This window comes from Felis catus, chromosome B1, assembly GCF_018350175.1.
Source record: "Felis catus isolate Fca126 chromosome B1, F.catus_Fca126_mat1.0, whole genome shotgun sequence".
NCBI classification, from domain to species: Eukaryota; Metazoa; Chordata; class Mammalia; order Carnivora; family Felidae; genus Felis; species Felis catus.
In genome coordinates, this window is record NC_058371.1 from 154,184,696 (window position 1) to 154,202,580 (window position 17,885).

Sequence of the window (17,885 nt, forward strand, 5' to 3'; positions counted from 1 at the left end):
CACACTCACAAACAGTGAGATCATGACCTGAGCCCAAGTCGGACGCTCAACCTACTGAGCCACCCAGGTGCCCCGACATTTCTTTTTCAATATTTTTTTTTATTTTTACGTGCATTTTATAAAAAAATGTTAAAATTATTGCTAATATAATGACAATAAAAATCACCTAAGTGGCACAACTCCAAACACGTGTTTTCAAAATAACACTGTCCATAGCACAAGTTTCTTTTGAAGAGCATTAACTTTCTCATTCATTGTAAAAAGGTCACTTTTATGTTGAAAGACCGAAACTTTTGTAGTTTCAATTTTATAACAGCTCATCAATAGCTTATTATTGACAGTCATTTGTCATTCAACAAAATGTCAACAAATTCAGAGTAATGTTTTTTTTTGTTTTTTTGGTTTTTTGTAAAAGAAAAACACACAATTCATCTTTAACTTTGACAACTTATCTTTTAGAGATTACATGGAGGTAACTAGTAAAATGTTGGGCTGTATAAGGTTGTTATGATAACTTATCTTGATAGAAAATATAATAAAATTTTATAATTCAAATGTTTTATTATAACACTAACCATATTGAGGTTATTGAGTGTATTGAATAAGCTGAAAGCTTATGCCAGTGAAAGCCAAGTAACAAAGCCTCTGCCTCCCTGAGAACACACACTCTATGAAATGAGTGAGAATTCCAATGTATTACATTGTAAAAACTAAATCTTCTCATGATTTAGGTAAAAAGTTAAATGAATACATTCTAATATTTCTTCCTGTACTTTATACAAAACATAAAATAAATACACTAATATATATGCTTGGCACTGAATAGACAACAATATTCTGCCAACAGTATATACCTATTTGATTGCTGTTCGAATTCAGCCTGGATGCCATTACCAGAGAGAGAGAGTAAATCTCATTAAGTCAGTGCTCAAAAAGCTTTATGTCCTCCCCTCGGCTACAGATAATGTGCAGATGACTCACCATGACAATCATGGCTTACTATTTTCATATCTAAATTGTCCTTTCCACGTGATCTTCCCCCAGAAAAATGACTTCTATGCATTGGTCATTGAGAGACTTCTAACTGGATATGGTGTGTGTTTTCCAACCTTAGGGCCTGCGCTATTTTAATTCCTTCTGCCTCTCTCTTACTATCTTTACTGCTTCCACAAACCCAACTTCCCTTAAATCCACCGCATCCATGACTCTTCCTCATTTTCATTCCCCTGAATTGGAACTATTCTATGCGTACCTGTATGCATGTGGCTGTGTGTGTGTTTCATCAACACAGGGCATACCGTCATTCATTTTATATGAATATGGGAATATGTCTTTACGATTTTAAGAAGAGGATCATGCCTTGCTCATGTTTATATTCTAATACCCCTGATCGGCAGTAAGTAAGGAATAACTTGGCAATTTTTAAGCTTTCGTCCAGTCCGGTATGAGGAACAATATTAAATTGTCTTTCCATGTTATTTTTAATAAATTATTTTCTATATAAAAATTATTTTGTATAATGTTAATATTGTTTTTAATAACAAAATTGTGATTATTTTCCTAGATAAATTACACTAACATAAGAAACTACAAATACTTTTATAATAAGATCATAAAGGGAAAATGCCTAATAATCTTTAATTACAGAAGGATATGCTCAAGTATAGTATGTATACACACAGTGAGGGAATCATCCTGCACCATAATTATTAAGCATTGATAAGTTCAGTGCCTAATTTTACTAGTTATCCAAGCATGTAAAATAAACAAACCCTGAACTTACATTCCAGAGATCTACTTACAAAATCTTAGAAAATAATGTATGTTTAAAGCCATTTAATATGCATTCAGCCACATCTCCTTTTTGAAATAAGATTTTTCCAATTAAACTGGAGAAGTGAAAATGCTTTATGCTTTTATTTGATATGATAACCCCACATGTCAGAATTACGGCATACAATTCCAGATAACACAAAGAAATAGACTAGCTTTAGGGTATTTTTTCTGATATACAATTTTTTGATTATAATAAATATTTCTTTATTAAAATCCCATGTTATCTGTTGATTGAAAGTACATTAGATTTACAGCAGACATCGAAAGCACTGCTGCAGATTTTAAATTGGGTTGTTACAAAATACTTCACTGACATGAGTATTAAATTTGGAGAATCGCTTAAGAAACCCATTGGAAAAATAATCTTTAAAACAATTCTGTCTTCAAGTGTCTCGTAATTTTTTATTAATGATATCTGTTATTGACTATTCCTATTGCCTATTGACTTATTATGTCTAAGGTCAGGAACTAATATTTTGAAAAGCAAAAACATATGAATAGGAATGGAATGTTTGGCCTCAACAATGGAATGGAGTTCTCCTAGTCAAAAGTTATCAAAATGCTTAATTGACCAGAAAAAAAGTGATTTGTTCAACATGGGCAGTTCTGTGTCAGTTTCTTGAATCATTGGTGAGCATAAAATGAATCCTTAGTGGATTTACTGCTCAGGATAAAAGATCTGAGTTCTAAAATCATGGTTGTAACAAAGTCTTCACCTCTCAACACTGAATGTGCTTGTCTGAAAAAAGCATATCCCTAGAAATATTACTCAATGTGTAAGAAGCTTTCTCAAGTTGCTTTTAAGTGCATATGTGTTGACACTTACCAAAGCAATTTATGGTTGAGGCAACTACTTTAGTATCTCTTACTTCTTAAGAGAATATTAAAGTATACAAAATGAAAACGGTGACCATATTATTCCCATTTTCCTCAAAATTTACAAACACTTATAATGTATATAGACCTTCTGCTCCAGTGGGAAATATCGGAAAACTTTTCTTTGGTATATTTGACTTTTTCCATTTACTTATCTTTTAAATAAATATCAATTGAACGCGTGACCTATTTAGTTACAGGGTTTAATTCTGACGATAAGTCTCATGATGTAATTTCAAGGAACATCCATCCTAGGGGAGGAGATAAATGCAATGATCACAAATGTGTGCAGAGTACATGAACAGGAGAGGACAGCTATTCCAGACGAAGTTGGTCAGAAAAAAACTTCCCAAAGGAAGCGACAGGCTGAATTTTTGTAGGTGAGCAAGGATTGTTTATTTAGATTCAGAGAGAGCAAGGATTGTTTATTTAGATTCAGAAGAGAATATTCCAGAAATAAAAGGCAGTAATGTATGAAGCACTATATCGTACACCTGAAACTAATATTATATTGTATGTTAACTAACTGAAATTTAAATAAGAATTTGAAAAAAAAGGAGAGCAAATGCTAAAAACATGTTGCCTTGTTGTACCTGCGGGAAACCAAATTAATATGGGCCTCAGAAACATAAAATGCAAGTCACAGCATGACTGAAGATGTGTCTGGGAAATAGTAAGAGGGCACATCATGGCCACCCTTGAATGTTACGTAAAGTGCTTTGTAAGTGGTAGAAAATCCTTGAAAGTCATTGAGTGCTTTTAAATTGCATTTGAGAATGAAATGTTGTGGCTTTGTAAACTGTGAATTTGAGTAGAGAAAAGAAAAAGCAGAAAGACTACTAAACCAGAAAAATAAAAATAAGGCCCTGTGGTTTTCTGTGTCAGGAGGGGTATGTGTGTGTATATGTCTATTCCAAAGAACTGGTTGTTAAACAATTACCAACACATGACTGGCTGTGTCCCACTAGTGACCATTCAAACATTGTATCACTGTAATCTTAATACATTTTTAGAAGTAAAAATAGACAATGTGATATTATTCAGAAAAATCTCTCTATGCTTCATAAAACTGTGTCCGTGCAATACCAAATTAACTGACGTGTTAAAATCAGCAAAAAACATGTGCCTCTTAGCTAAACTAAAATACACATAAGTTATCAAAATGTAAAGGGCTTGCATGTATAATCTGTAAAGTAATGGCTTTCTTTCTGGAAATTACTGCATTTAATAAGGACAGAAGTTATTCACCGTCATGCTTTTCTATCCAGGGACCTCTACTCACTGGTCCTGTCATTTATGTCTCAATACTGGGAACAAGTTTCTCTTTTTTCCCAGAGGCTCTCTTATGTTACAACCACTTTCAGAAATCTCTGAATAAAAAAATGTTATCAAGGAGGAAAAAAAAAATGTCAGTGATTTGAAAAGCCCTTACAAAATCATACACATATATTTTGGTGTACATCAATCATACAAATGTTTTAATATCTAAACTATTGAGGAATGTATCTGTAAACAACATTTAGCATTGTATTTCATACTTTTTAAACTTTATATAAATTGTATCGGACCTAAGTATCCTTTGGAAATTTACTTTTTTTCACTCATGTTTTGCAAGATTTGTCTATGTTGATGCTGATCACCTCACAATTATTTATTCAATGTCCAGATGATGGACATTTTGGTTGATTCCAATATTTTTCCATTACAAACTATGTTAAAACTAAAATTTTTGTAGATGTTTTCTCATGCACATGTATAAGAATTTCTATATCGTTTGTGGTTAAATGATTGTTGATTTCTAGGATATACACGTCTTATATTTAGTAGCTCCTCTCCAAAAAATTATATTTAAGTAAAAAAATCCAAATGTTATATCAAACGTCACATAATAATAGACTTATTAAGTAGGCCAGTTTGTGAAGCACCGTGTTACATGCTGTTAATATTTTACATATTATCTCATTGAATCCTCAGGAAAGATCTGGTTTATTATCTTCAATTTATATGTATGAAAATGAAGGCTCAGAGTGCTGGGGTTGTGCGAGCGGCTTCACTGTCTAAAATCTGTTGAGTCATGATTGAAACGTGAGTCTCAGATCCCAGACCTCTTTCTTTTGTCTGGCGCCTAATGTGCCCTAACATTCCCTGCACTAAGTATCTTTGGAGAAAAATGAAAGAGGAAAGTCGTTTGAAAAATCTCACAAAGTACAAAATAGAGTACTAATATAGAAAATGATTTTTAGAAGCTAATACTGGAGAGGCTCTGTTTAGTAATACAAAAAGAGCACTGATTTTAGAGTCAGACAGATCTTAATGAAATTTCCTGTTCCATTAGTTAGATGAACTGTGTGAATAAGGGAAAATTAGTCATTGTGGGTCTCAATGCTATCATCTACAGCATAGTTGTGAAATTAAATATGAAATTGCCTATAAAGCTTCTAGTGCAGACTCAGGTAACAAGTGCTCACTAACAGGTTAATATTTTTGATATTGCTAAAGGTGAGACAGAATAGTAAGTGGAAGAGAATAAAAATACCAATATTGATTCCTTTTCCAAAAGCAACTTGTAATTAAATTCGACAATAATATTTTCAGACATGGATTTGACTTCAACAATCTTTCTTTCACTAAGTAACTCCTTTGTTTTCTTACATATTTTTAATAGTAAAAAGGTTTATTAGAAAATTCACACCCTGAACTGGTATCGCTGGTGATGTGATACTACTATTTATTAAAACCCACTGGAAATAGGTTTGATTCTGAAGTGGTCCTTGGACAAAGTGCACAAAAAGCAGTTTCAGAGGTGATTTGTGTTCTGCTCCTTGACGTGCCAAAGTATCCCACCAGTAGCTATGGCCCATTTTAAAGATGGGAAAACTGAGGCACCAAGATGGCTATTGCACCAGCGGTTACACAGTGCAGAGCTTGTTAGAAGCTACCTTTCTCTGCCTGGCCCAGGTGGGAAGTTATGCGGGAGAAGGTGATGAAACGCTGGGGGCAGAGTCTGTTTGGTGTCTTCCCCAATCTCTGAATCCGGAAAGGAAGGTGCTCAGGGAAGGACCAAGGGAGATTTGCAGATGAAGGTGACACAGCCGACCCACGGCGGCTCACAGCTGCTCCTGAGCCTGGTACTCCTAATGCAGCCAGTTGAGTCCCCACCAGTAGGCCTGCTTGCTTGCTCTTGGCCTGAATGATGGCATAGCACATGGGTTCCTCTTCTTTACTGAACACGCAGTCCTGCTGAGAATGGTTCATAGTCACACTGGCCACTTTCTCCAAGTCCACGGCGCCTGGATCCTCGAGTGTTGTGTTCAGCAGCTCCTGAGTCTCTGCATCCGAAGACTGGATTTTATACCGTCTCTCCCAGGTTCCCCCATGAGCACCCAGGCCCGGCAGCTCTTCACTAGGGTGGGACACTAACGACACCAGCACCTGCAGGACCCAAGCCGAGAGTGTGCCCAGAGTCCGCTCTGCACACAGGGGGCGCGCCCCGCCCTGCCTCGCCACCGTTTAGATGTTTCCCAGTGCGGCTCTGGGGCCTCTTTTACATGTTTTTGTTTTGTTTTCTGTTTAATTTATAAACTGAGGCTCAAAAAGGGAAAGAATAAGGAGATTTGAAAGGGATATAAAATTGACCAGCTCTACATCACTCTTAAAAAAATAGTAAAATTGTGACTAAAATGAACACAATGCCACTAAATCAAATTGTAATCATTTTAACTCTATACATGTGTAAATACTAAGGACATTGTTTTGAAAATTAGGAAGGAAAAAGGATTGAGTATTTGCAAAATATTAGATGAAGAACTACTGTTGCTTTATATTAGCACATACAAGATGAATTTATGGGATCGAATCATAAAATGAAAGCAGAATAGGAGAAAATAGGAAGTGATTATTGTAACAGTGTCTTCTTCTGCCCCCAAAATTGATCTCAAAGGTTTAACATTCTGATAAATGCTTTCACTCAGACCTCACAGCAATTAATCATTACTGCTACAGGTAGTACCACTGTCACTTTCTCACAGACAACACTTCCTGGGTCATGTCAGTGTCCCCAGGCAACACCAACATCACTTGTTGGGTCTGTTTCCACACTAAAGCAATGGACTGAGCGTGAAGGCAAAGCTACTGTTGATAATTGGTAAGATATATTCAGGACTCAGAAACCTGCTTTCTGGATTAAGACATCCATCAATGTCTCAACCTGTCCTCCCCACCTGCTTCCCCTTAAAAAAAAAAAAGTATCTGAGAGGCAAGAACTTTTTGAATCTTTGCTTTTTAGAAACTTACATAATTCACAAAAAAAATCGTTTTAGTCCTTTTCCCCTGATTTGTTTGTCATTGAGTTTTTTTTTTAAATGAATCGGCACCCTGATCTTGAAATTTTCACTTCATAGAATTTTAATTTACTATTTTATATGATGTATTTCTATGGAAGAAATAATAATGGAGTCTTAAAAATGATTAAATTTTGGTTCTATGTATGTAAATCATAAATCAAATGAGCATAGTCTTATCAAATCCTTGGGTAGTATACAGGAGAAATTCATACCTGTGCCCTATCATAGTAAGTTATCACACACACACACACACACACACACACACACACACACACAGCCATCTCCATGAGAACATAGAAAAAGGAATCAGAAGCATCATAAGGCAGAAAGCTTCTTTCAGAGAAGGAATATATTTCAGTAACACTCTTGTTTAAACAACCCTATTGTCATTTGTATTACTGTGTTTACTGAGAAGGTAAAATAGATTTCAGTATTTTCACCTAGTTTTAATAGCAGTAATACATCTTATTTTTATGTAACTTTTCCAGGCATAAAGTATCTTTACAAATGTCATTATTTGTGATCCTCACAACCTGAAAGTAGGCAGTGTAGGATTATTCTTATCTATGCATAATGAACCTGGGGTTTATACAGTCATGCAGGCAGTAGGGCTGCAATAATGATCCAGCCCCTCTGATTCTCATACCATGGCTCATTTTCCTTTACCCAATAATCTGTTCAACTACAGCGACCTTTAGAAATACTTCTTAAGTCAAAATATATAATATTTAAAAGAAGAAGAAAATTCACAATGTCAAAACAAGAATGTGTCAGGCCCTGAATGAAACACCTGGATCCAAAGATAAGTGGAATAAACTTCAATTCTTCAGTAACTTTAAGGTCTAATAGAAGGGAAATTATATTTCAAGAAAGAATTACAACACAACATATTTAAGAAAATATCACTATATAGGATTTGTCTCATAGTGACAGGATGAGACTTGATACACAGCCAGATCTTAGACCATGGAAAGACCTAAATGCCAATGCAAGGTATTTTATTTATTTAGTTAGTTAGTTAGTTAGTTAGTTAGTTAGTTAGTTAGTTAGTTAGTTAGTTTAGTTTACAGGTAGTATAATACGAATGAAATTTAAGCAGGGTCATAACAAAATAAGACTTGGATTTTGAAATTTCATATCAGCAGTAATATAGAGAAATTGGAGGGATTTTAAGAGAGAGAGTTCAGAGTCTATTTTAGAAATATAGAAGAGAGGGGAGAAAATTAAATAGGGAAAACACAAAAGGGGGAATTTATATAATATATAACCAATTAAATATTAGACATAGTGAATGCTTCCAGATTATTTATAGAGAAAGTGGTGGATGAAGGTACCATTCAACAAAACATAAATCTATGATAGAATACAAGTTTCATTGGGAGGATGTGAAGGAAAGGCATTTCATGACATCTGGTCACTTTTAGTATGAAAGGCATAGGGGAAGTGAATCACAAACCCCTATCAAAAGTCTGAACTAGGAAGAGAATGATTACTGAGAGAATGGATTACTGAGAGAAGTAATTGCAATCTGAAAATCAACAAGTTTCTAGAGTTTTGGCTTTTTTTGCTTTTGTTCTGTTTTGTTTTGTTTAAGTCAGAAATGTAAGAAGGGTTTGATAAGTTCTTTATATATTTTGGATACGAACCCTTTATCTTCTTCCATTCCACAGGCTGCCTTTGACTTTTGTTGATTGTTTCCTTCACTGTGGAGAAGCTTTTTACCTTGATAAATTCTCAATAGTTCATGTTTGCTTTTGTTTCCCTGACCTTCTGCTACATGTCTAGTAAGAAGTTGCTCCATCTGAGGTCAAAGAGGTTGCTGCCTGTGTTCTCCTTTAGGATTGTGATGGCTTTTTTCCATCTCATAGTAAGGTCTTTGATCCATTTTGAATTTATTATTGTGTATAGTGTAAGAAACTGGTCTAGTTCCATTCTTCTGCATGCTGCCATCCAGTTTTCCCAATGCCATTTGTAGAAGAGACTTTTTGCCATTGGATAATCTTTCCTGCTTTGTTGAAGATTAGTTGACCATATAGTTGTGGGTCAATTTCTGGGCTTTCTATTCTGTTCCATTGATCTATGTATTTGTTTTTGTGCCAGTACCATACTATCCTGATGACTACAGCTTTGTAATATAGCTTGACATCTGGAATCATGATGCCTCCAGTTTTGTTTTTCTTTTTCAGGATTTTTTTGGCTATTAGGGGTGTTTTCTGGTTCCATAAAAATTTTAGGATTGTTTGTTCTAGCTCCTCAAAGGATGCTGGTGGTACTTTGATAGCAAACTCAACACCCAAAAACCAAACAGCCCAGTTAAGAAATGGGCAGAAGACATGAATAGACATTTTCCCAAAGACATCCAGATGGCTAACAGACACATGAAAGATGCTCAACATCACCCAATATCAGGAAAATACAAGTAAAAACCTTGGTGAGATACCACCTCACACCTGACAGAATGGCCATAATTAACAACACAAGAAACAACAGGTGTTAATGAGGATGAGGAGAAAGGGAAACCCTTGTGCACTGCTAGTGGGAATACAAACTGGTATAGCCACTCTGGAGAACAGTATGGAGCCTCCTCAAAAAACTAGAAATAGAACTACCCTATGACCCAGCAATTGCACTACTCAGTATTTACTCAAAGGATACAAAAATACAGATTCAAAAGGGTACGTGCACCCTGATGTTTATAGCAGCATTATCAACAATAGCCAAACTACCGAGAGAGCCCAAATGTCCATTGACTGATGAATGGATAAAGAAAATGGATATATATGTATACATACAATGGAATATTACTCATCCATCAAAAATAATGAAATCCTTCCACTTACAATGATGTGGATAGAGCCAGAATGTATTATGCTAAGTGAAAGAAGTGAATCAGAGAAAAACAAATCCATTCCATATGATTTCACTCATATGTGGAATTTAAGAAAAAAAATGATGAGCATATGGCAAAGGGTGGGGTAAGAGAAGAGAGTGAAACAAACCACAAGAAACTCTTAACAGAAAACAAACTGAGGATTGATGGAGGATGGTGGGTGGGAGATGGGCTAGATGGGTGATAGATATTAGGGAGGACACTTGTGATAAGCACTGGGTGTTGTATATAAGTGATAAATCATTTAATTCTACTCCTGAAACCAATATAGCACTATATATTAACTAACTCAAATTTAAATTACAAAAAAGAAAGGGAAGGATTTGCAGCAGTTTCCCCAAGTGCCAAAAGTACTTGTAAATTTTAAGCTAACCATATCTTCATCTGAAGCTGTTATTTAAAACACCGAATAGAACACAATGGAGAGGAATCAATGCTTTAATGATTCTTTGTTATTGGAATATACTTGTTAAAGAGAAATATAATTAGATACATAAAAACATGTATCAATATTTTCCTACTTCTTTTGGTAGAATTAGAATTAGAATTAGTTGGGGCTGATGGATGACAAATAAAAAACAGAGAGTGAATTTTCCTTTACCATAAACAAATATTTAAATTTGCAACATTTAACATTTAATCCGATAAAGTAGTCACCTACTGTTGTCACTATCTAAGATACCCAGTAAAAAATTGAAAAAGCATGAGTTATTGGATCCTTCATGATATTAATTAAGACAGCTTAAATTTCCTTTCATTCCCTCTACCCCAGACCCCAAAAGATCCAACTTATATTAGATGAATCTGTGTTCCACTATACATAAAAAGAATATGATACAACTGAAAATTTTTGCTGCCTAAACAAATATTTACTAAACATATTATAGTTAGCTTTTTATATGGTAAAATGTAATTTTATCAAAGATAGAAATATGATTGCATATTTCTGGGAGTTTACCTGGTTAAAATAAATTTACTTAAAAGATTCCATTAGCTATCTATTGTAGTGGGGACCAACTACTCTCTGGGAAAGTTAAAATACAAAGAGCTTGAAGTAGAATCAAAGCACAACCATGTAAAATACACCATTTATATAGTGTATAAAAATAAATTGAGAGGACGGGAATGGCTTGCATGGGCCAAACTGAAGGGACCTATACCCCAATGTATTATAGGTGATCAATTAACTGTACAAATTGGAAACACCTCAGATTTTCTATAACTATAGGCGACTGGAAAACATAACATGGTAATTGGTTTCAAGTAAATTACCAAAATGACTAACATGATCAAATGTATTAACGTTTTCAGTCTTACCAAGTTAAAATACACAGAGATGCAAATACAAGATTTTGTTTCAAAGCTATGGCATATTTTAATTCATATAGGTACGGAAATAAATAACAATGACTCTGAACTCTAATTATACAAGATGATATGAGTAAAATTCCATTGGCTAGCTTCCCATTAATGGATTTTAAAACTACTAAAAACAGAATGTGAACTTGTCATGCAAAAACTTACTTACAACCAGCGGTCAGAAAAACAAGCTATATTCATGGGATTTTATATAAATAAAAGTTTGCATAACGAAAAGACTGTTAATGTTTAAATGAACTCACACACACACACACACACACACACACACACACACACACACACATGAATTTATTGGAATCCTAGTCCCAATACTTACTAGTAATGAGTGATTAAACTGTTTTAAATTTCTCTAAAACTAATTTTTTCATCTTTAAGAAAGAATAGTAATATCTACCTTGAATAGTAATATTTACCTTATGAGACTGGAAAGTAGAATCCAAGCAAATCTCCTGGTACTTAATATACTCTCAAGATAGAAAATACAGGAGCTTCACTTTGGAGTCTTGTTCTGTCATAAGCAACACACTTCCCTTCAAATATATAGTTTTTTAAATAGCAAGTTGTGTGATGCCATGAAATCCCCTTTATCAGGTTTTTCCCATAAACCAACATGAACAAATCAATCACATTCTTCAATATTTTGCTCAAAACTTACCTTATCAGTGCTTACCCTGAATTAAAAAACTCACTTTCATAATTATTGGACATTAAGGGTGGGTATTATACTTTACCACCCTTGGCATCTATTATCCCTCTTAAGTTGGTCTATTATTTTTCTTTTTTTATAGCAATAATCTCCTTTTAACATACAATATACCTATTTATTATATTTATTGATTTTTATCTATATTTCCTTCCTAGACTGTAGATTACAAGTAATTAAATTTACTTTGCTGTTTTTTTGTTTTTGTTGTTCACTAATGTGTCAAAAAATTTAGAATAGTGCCTGATATGTGATATGAATTCAAAAGCAATTGCTTTCTAATAAACATAAGAAATTAGATAATTCCTGATTCCAAACTAAAGAGGTAAAGATATAGTTTCCATGAATATTGCCCAAAATAGAAGAAACAGAAAAAAATGCCCCTATTCCAACATTTATAAACAGCAAACACCAGAATGATAACATTTCCAAAAGAAGGGGAAAATAAAGTATATTAATCTACTTTGGAATTGGATTCCAAAGTAGAATTACATTGGAAACTAATTCCATTAGAATTAACAATAGCCACTTATGCAACATTACTAGGTATTTCCAAACATTTTACCAGTTCACTGAATTGCCTTTTGCAACTTATTTCTCTCTACAAAATTATATTTGGAAATACTATTTAACATGCCAATCTCTCTTAGCAATATAGTTGTTCAGAGTACATTTTTGTTAAATAAAATATTAGAAGTATTTTCAAAAAAGGAACTGGGTGTTGAGAGCAAGATATAATGTTATAAAAGACTTCAGATATTCAAATGCAGAAATTCATGTTTATCTACCTTTCCAACTCATCTGTAGGATATAAGACCTGTACTCTCCTTGGATTCCATGGAATTTATTTTATTTCTTTTTAGCGTAGTGATGTATCTCAGATATGCATTCTCTTCACTTTGAAAAGATACCACACTGGGATGTGCTTTGCATTTACATAATGCAGGGGAAAAGGAACACTTAAAACTGATGGGGCCATCCCTATTTAGGACTCTTCATCAAATATTGGACTTAGGATGGCTACACTTCTTATGCCTGACCCTTTCAAACTGGCTCAGTGTACTTTTTAGGCCTGGAGAGATTAGCTTCAGCTAAACCACAGACATATTTCTTAGAGAAACAAATGTTTCATAGAGGTCCCAGAACCGACAGATCTAAATCTCTTTATTCTCTGAAATCTGACAGAATTCAAGTTCAAAGACATGAGAATAAAAGGCACAGATTGTTTTATTGAGCATAACATAGAAGTTGATCTATGTCTAGTTTATATATGATAACTATGATCACTGAAATCTAAAACAACCATTTAGACATTTTAATTTCTTGCGTTCAGCTAAACATATCCAAATTTATAAATCAATGTATGTTATACACATAAAGCTTGATTTGTTTAAAAAAAAAGAAAAGTGAATTCCTACCACACACAAGGCATACCTGCTGTTCCCAGAGAATGAAAAGTTGAGTAAGAAACAATCTTCATCCTTAAGAAGTTTACAGTTTTAACAAACTAAAGCCAAAATTAGGTTGAGAGGGAGTACAAAACAGAATTGCTTCATTCTGACTGTAGAGGTGAGTAAAGGAGGATGCACTTAATGAGACATTGAAGATTCTTTGAGATTTTGCTGAATGACCAAAGGATTCTAGCTAGAGTAAATAACATAGAAAAGGCATATAGGCAAGATGTTGCTCGATTATTAGAGGATTTCATAGGAGATTGTTTTGAATGGAAGTTTAGTGTCTTGAGAAGATCCACGGATAAGAAAAAGTTGGTGAAAGAGAACTGTGAGAAATGTTTAAAGTCATATATTTTCCTTTTTGAAAAATTGTTTTAAAGTTTATTTTTGAGAGAGGAAGAGAGAGGAAAGCAAGCTTGTGTGTGCATGAGCATGCAGTGGAGGGTGGGAGGTGCAGAGAGAGAGAGGGAAACAGAGAATCCAAAGCAGGTGCTGACAGCTCAAAGCCGGAGGTGGGCTGCAACTCAGGAGCCATGAGATCATGACCTGAGCAAAAGTCAAACGCTTACCAGACTGAACCACTCAGGCATCCCTAAAGCTATATATTTTCTTAATCTTAAATGACTAACTTAAGAAAATAGATTTTACTGTATTTGTCATGAAAATTTGAAACCACTTGAACAGCCTCATTATTTAGAAAGATGTTAGTTATTTTAGACAGAAATGTAATGCTTAGAGACTGGAGTATTAATTAAAATTTGAAATGAGTCTCTCTGCTCCTCCCTGTTTGACAGACAGCAGCATCTTCTGGTGCAGTGCCAGTCATATCCCTGAGACAAGATGGTAAAGGTCAGAGTAAATGGATTTGGCCATATTGAGAGCCTGGTCACCAAGGCTGCTTTTAACTCTGGCAAGTTGGACATTGTCACCCTCAATTACCCTTTCTTGATCTGAACATCATGATTACATATTCCGGTATGATTTCACCAGTGGCAAATACAACAGCATAGTCAAGGCTGGAAAGGGGGAATTTGTCATCAATGGAAAACCCATTAGCATCTTCCAGAAGCAAGATTGAGCCAATGTTTAATGAGGTGATACTGGTGCTGAGTATGATGTGGAGTCTACTGGGGTCTTCACCACTATAGAACAGGCTGGGGCTCACTTGAGGGTGGGGTCAAGAGGGCCATCATCTCTGCCTCTTTGGCTGATGCACTGTTTGTAATGGGCATGAACCATGAGAATTCTGACAGCTCCCTCAAGATTGTGAAGAATCTCTCCTGCACCACCAACTGCTTGGCCCCTCTGGCCAAGGACATACATGACAAATTTGGCATTGTGGATGGACTCATGACCACAGTCCATGCCATTACTGCCACCTAGAAGACCATGGATGGCCCCTTTGGGATGCTGTGGCGTGATGGTTGAGAGGCTGCCCAGAACACAATCCCTGGTTCTGCTGGTGTCATCAAGGCTGTAGGCAAGGTCATTCCTGAGGTGAATGAGAAGCTCAATGGCATGGCCTTCCCTGTACCCACCCCCAATATCTCAGTTGTGGATCTGACCTGCTGTCTGGAGAAAGCTGCTAAATCCGATGACATCAAGAAAGTGGTGAAGCAGGTATTGGAGGGCCTCCTCAAGAGCATCCTGGGCTACACTGAAGACCAGGTTCTCTTTGAGAGTTTAACAGTGACACCCCCTCTTCCACCTTCAACACTGGGGCTGGCATTGCTCTCAATGACCACACTGTCAAGCTCATTTCCTATCATGACAATGCATTTGGTTACAGCAACCGGATGGTGAACCTTATTGTCAACATGGCCTCCAAAGAGTAAGAAACCCCTAGACCACCAGCCTCACTGAGAGCAAGAAGAAGAGAGAGACCCTCAGCTGCTGTGGAATCCTTGCCCCAACTCATTCAATACACTGAAAATATCCTGACCTCTATAGTTTCCATCCCAGTCTCCCTAAAGAAGGGGAGGGGTTTGGAGAGCCCTATCTTGTATGTACCAACAATAAATTACACTGTACCTAGCCTAAATACATACATACATACATACATACATACATACATACATACATAAAATTTAAAATGAATTACTTACATCGGGGTAGTAATAGTGGTGATGATGTCACATTTTTCATGATGGGCCCTCTTCCTTATAATCTACTCATTAAATTATGGACCTAGAATGATATTCTTAGTACATAAACCTGTCACTGAAATCACCTTGAACATATTGTATTCCTGATTTCAGGAAACTAGAGACATAATTTGGTTAAATAATCATGTAAAGCAATATCATTGAGCTATTAACCTAATGAAAAAGACAGTAAAGTCCCCAAATAGGTTAGGTAAAGCTGTATATATAAATGCACTAAGAACAAAGAGTTTTTCAACGGGAATGACAGTAACCTTTAATGACAGTTTACAGATCTTCAGTATGAAATCAGAGTTAAAACTAATTTATTGAAAAAAATATTGTACAATGGAATAAAAATATATGAGATCCTTAGGAATAAATTAAACAAAACACAATCTCTAAAGGCAACTAGAAACTTTGTTCAGAGTAACTAAAGAAAAAATTTTAAAAAGCCTGGAAAAGATAAAAAAATATGTTTATGATTATGTCTCAACAGGGTAAAATACCAATTCTTCTAAAATTGACCTATAGATTTAATGTAATCCCAAACAAAAGACCAGCATATTTTTTTATAGAACTAAACAAATTTATTTTACAATTTAAGAACAGGAAAGAACTTTCTAATAATGAAAAATAGAAGAATTAACTCTACTAGATTTCCAGTCTTACTATAATAATTTAGGAAATAAATAGGCAGAATAATGTTCCCCTAAAGATCACCATGTTTTAATTACCAGGGACTGTGAATGTATTACTTTATTTGGTAAAAGGTATTTTGCAGTTGTGTTTAAGGTTAAGAATCTTAAAATAGGAAAATTATCCTGTATTATCTGTGTTGACCTAATATAATAAGGAGGTTATCCTGAATTATCTGGGTGGGCCCAATCTAATCACTGTCTCATAAAGAGAGGGGAAAAAAGGCAAAATGTTAAAGAAATGTGATGATAAGAAGAAAGAGATAGAAGTGATTCAGTCTGAGAGGGACTCAACCCAACATTGCTACCTTTAAAGATAGAACCAAAGATTGCAGGCAGCATCTGGAAGCTAAGAACTCTCAGTCCTACAACCACAAAAAAACCTAAATTCTGCCATCAAGGTAAATAAGCCAGAAAACAGATTCTCTTTTAGAAATTCCAGAAAGGAAAACAGTCTCATCAACACTTTGAATTGAGCCTGATGAGACCAGTATCATATGTGTGACCTATAGAACTATAAAAGAATACAGTTGGAAGTCATATGATTTTTGTCTTTCTCTGACTGACTAATTTCACTTAGCATAATACCCTCCAGTTCCATCGACGTAGTTGCAAATGGCAAGGTTTCATTCTTTTTGATTGCCGAGTAATACTCCATTGTATATATATACCACATTTTCTTTATCCATTCATCCATCGATGGACATTTGGGGTCTTTCCATATTTTGGCTATTGCTGATAGTGCTGCTATAAACATGGGGGTGCATATGTCCCTTCGAAACAGCACACCTGTATTCCTTGGATAAATGCCTAGTAGTGCAATTGCTGGGTCATTTAAGAGACAAAACATATGAACATAAAGGAAGGGAAACAAAAATAATATAAAAACAGGGAGGGGATAAAACAAAAGAGACTCATAAATATGGAGAACAAACTGAAGGTTGCTGGAGGGATTGTGGGAGGGTGGATGGGCTAAATGGGTAAGGGGCATTAAGGAATCTACTCCTGAAATCATTGCTTCACTATATACTAATTTGGATGTAAATTTCAAAAATAAAAATAAAAAATAAAGTTAAATTATAAAAATAAATAAATAAATACACACACAAAAAAAGAATACAGTTGGGTGGGTTTAGGCACTACATCTATAGAAGGAGGAGGAGGGGAAGAAAATGTTTCCAAATTCTTCATGGAAGGAGCTTAGAAGTCACTACCACATCCTAACTAGTAAGAGCTAAACAGAATGAACTATCAAAAAGTTTTCTTAAATCTGTAAGAAAATGGAGGGCACAGGGCAAACTGTTACACCTGAGATTGCACAGACACACAGATGATTACAGGGAGTCATGACAAGAGCAAAGCCTCATGAGTAGAATCTACCTTTGGGACCAGTACCTAGCTAGGAAAACTTGAATTGTAATTGACTAATTGCTAAAGGCTTGGCATGGATAATTGTTAGAGTTAAAAACTCCAAGAGGACCCAGTCATGGGAGGAGGAGGGCACACTTTTATAATTTTTACCCTCAGGAGCTTTTATCCTCAGTAAATATTGGAGAAAAACTCC

General features: G+C 35.1%; 1 long non-coding RNA gene and 1 pseudogene across 4 annotated transcripts in view; one reads left to right on the top strand and one right to left on the bottom strand.

Annotated features, from left to right (window-relative positions):
• LOC109499145 overlaps positions 1–17,885 on the bottom strand; it is a 319,375-nt gene that overhangs the window by 83,209 nt on the left and 218,281 nt on the right. The gene's annotated exons all lie outside the window — the stretch shown is intronic.
• Positions 14,323–15,317, top strand: LOC101081042 (annotated as a pseudogene).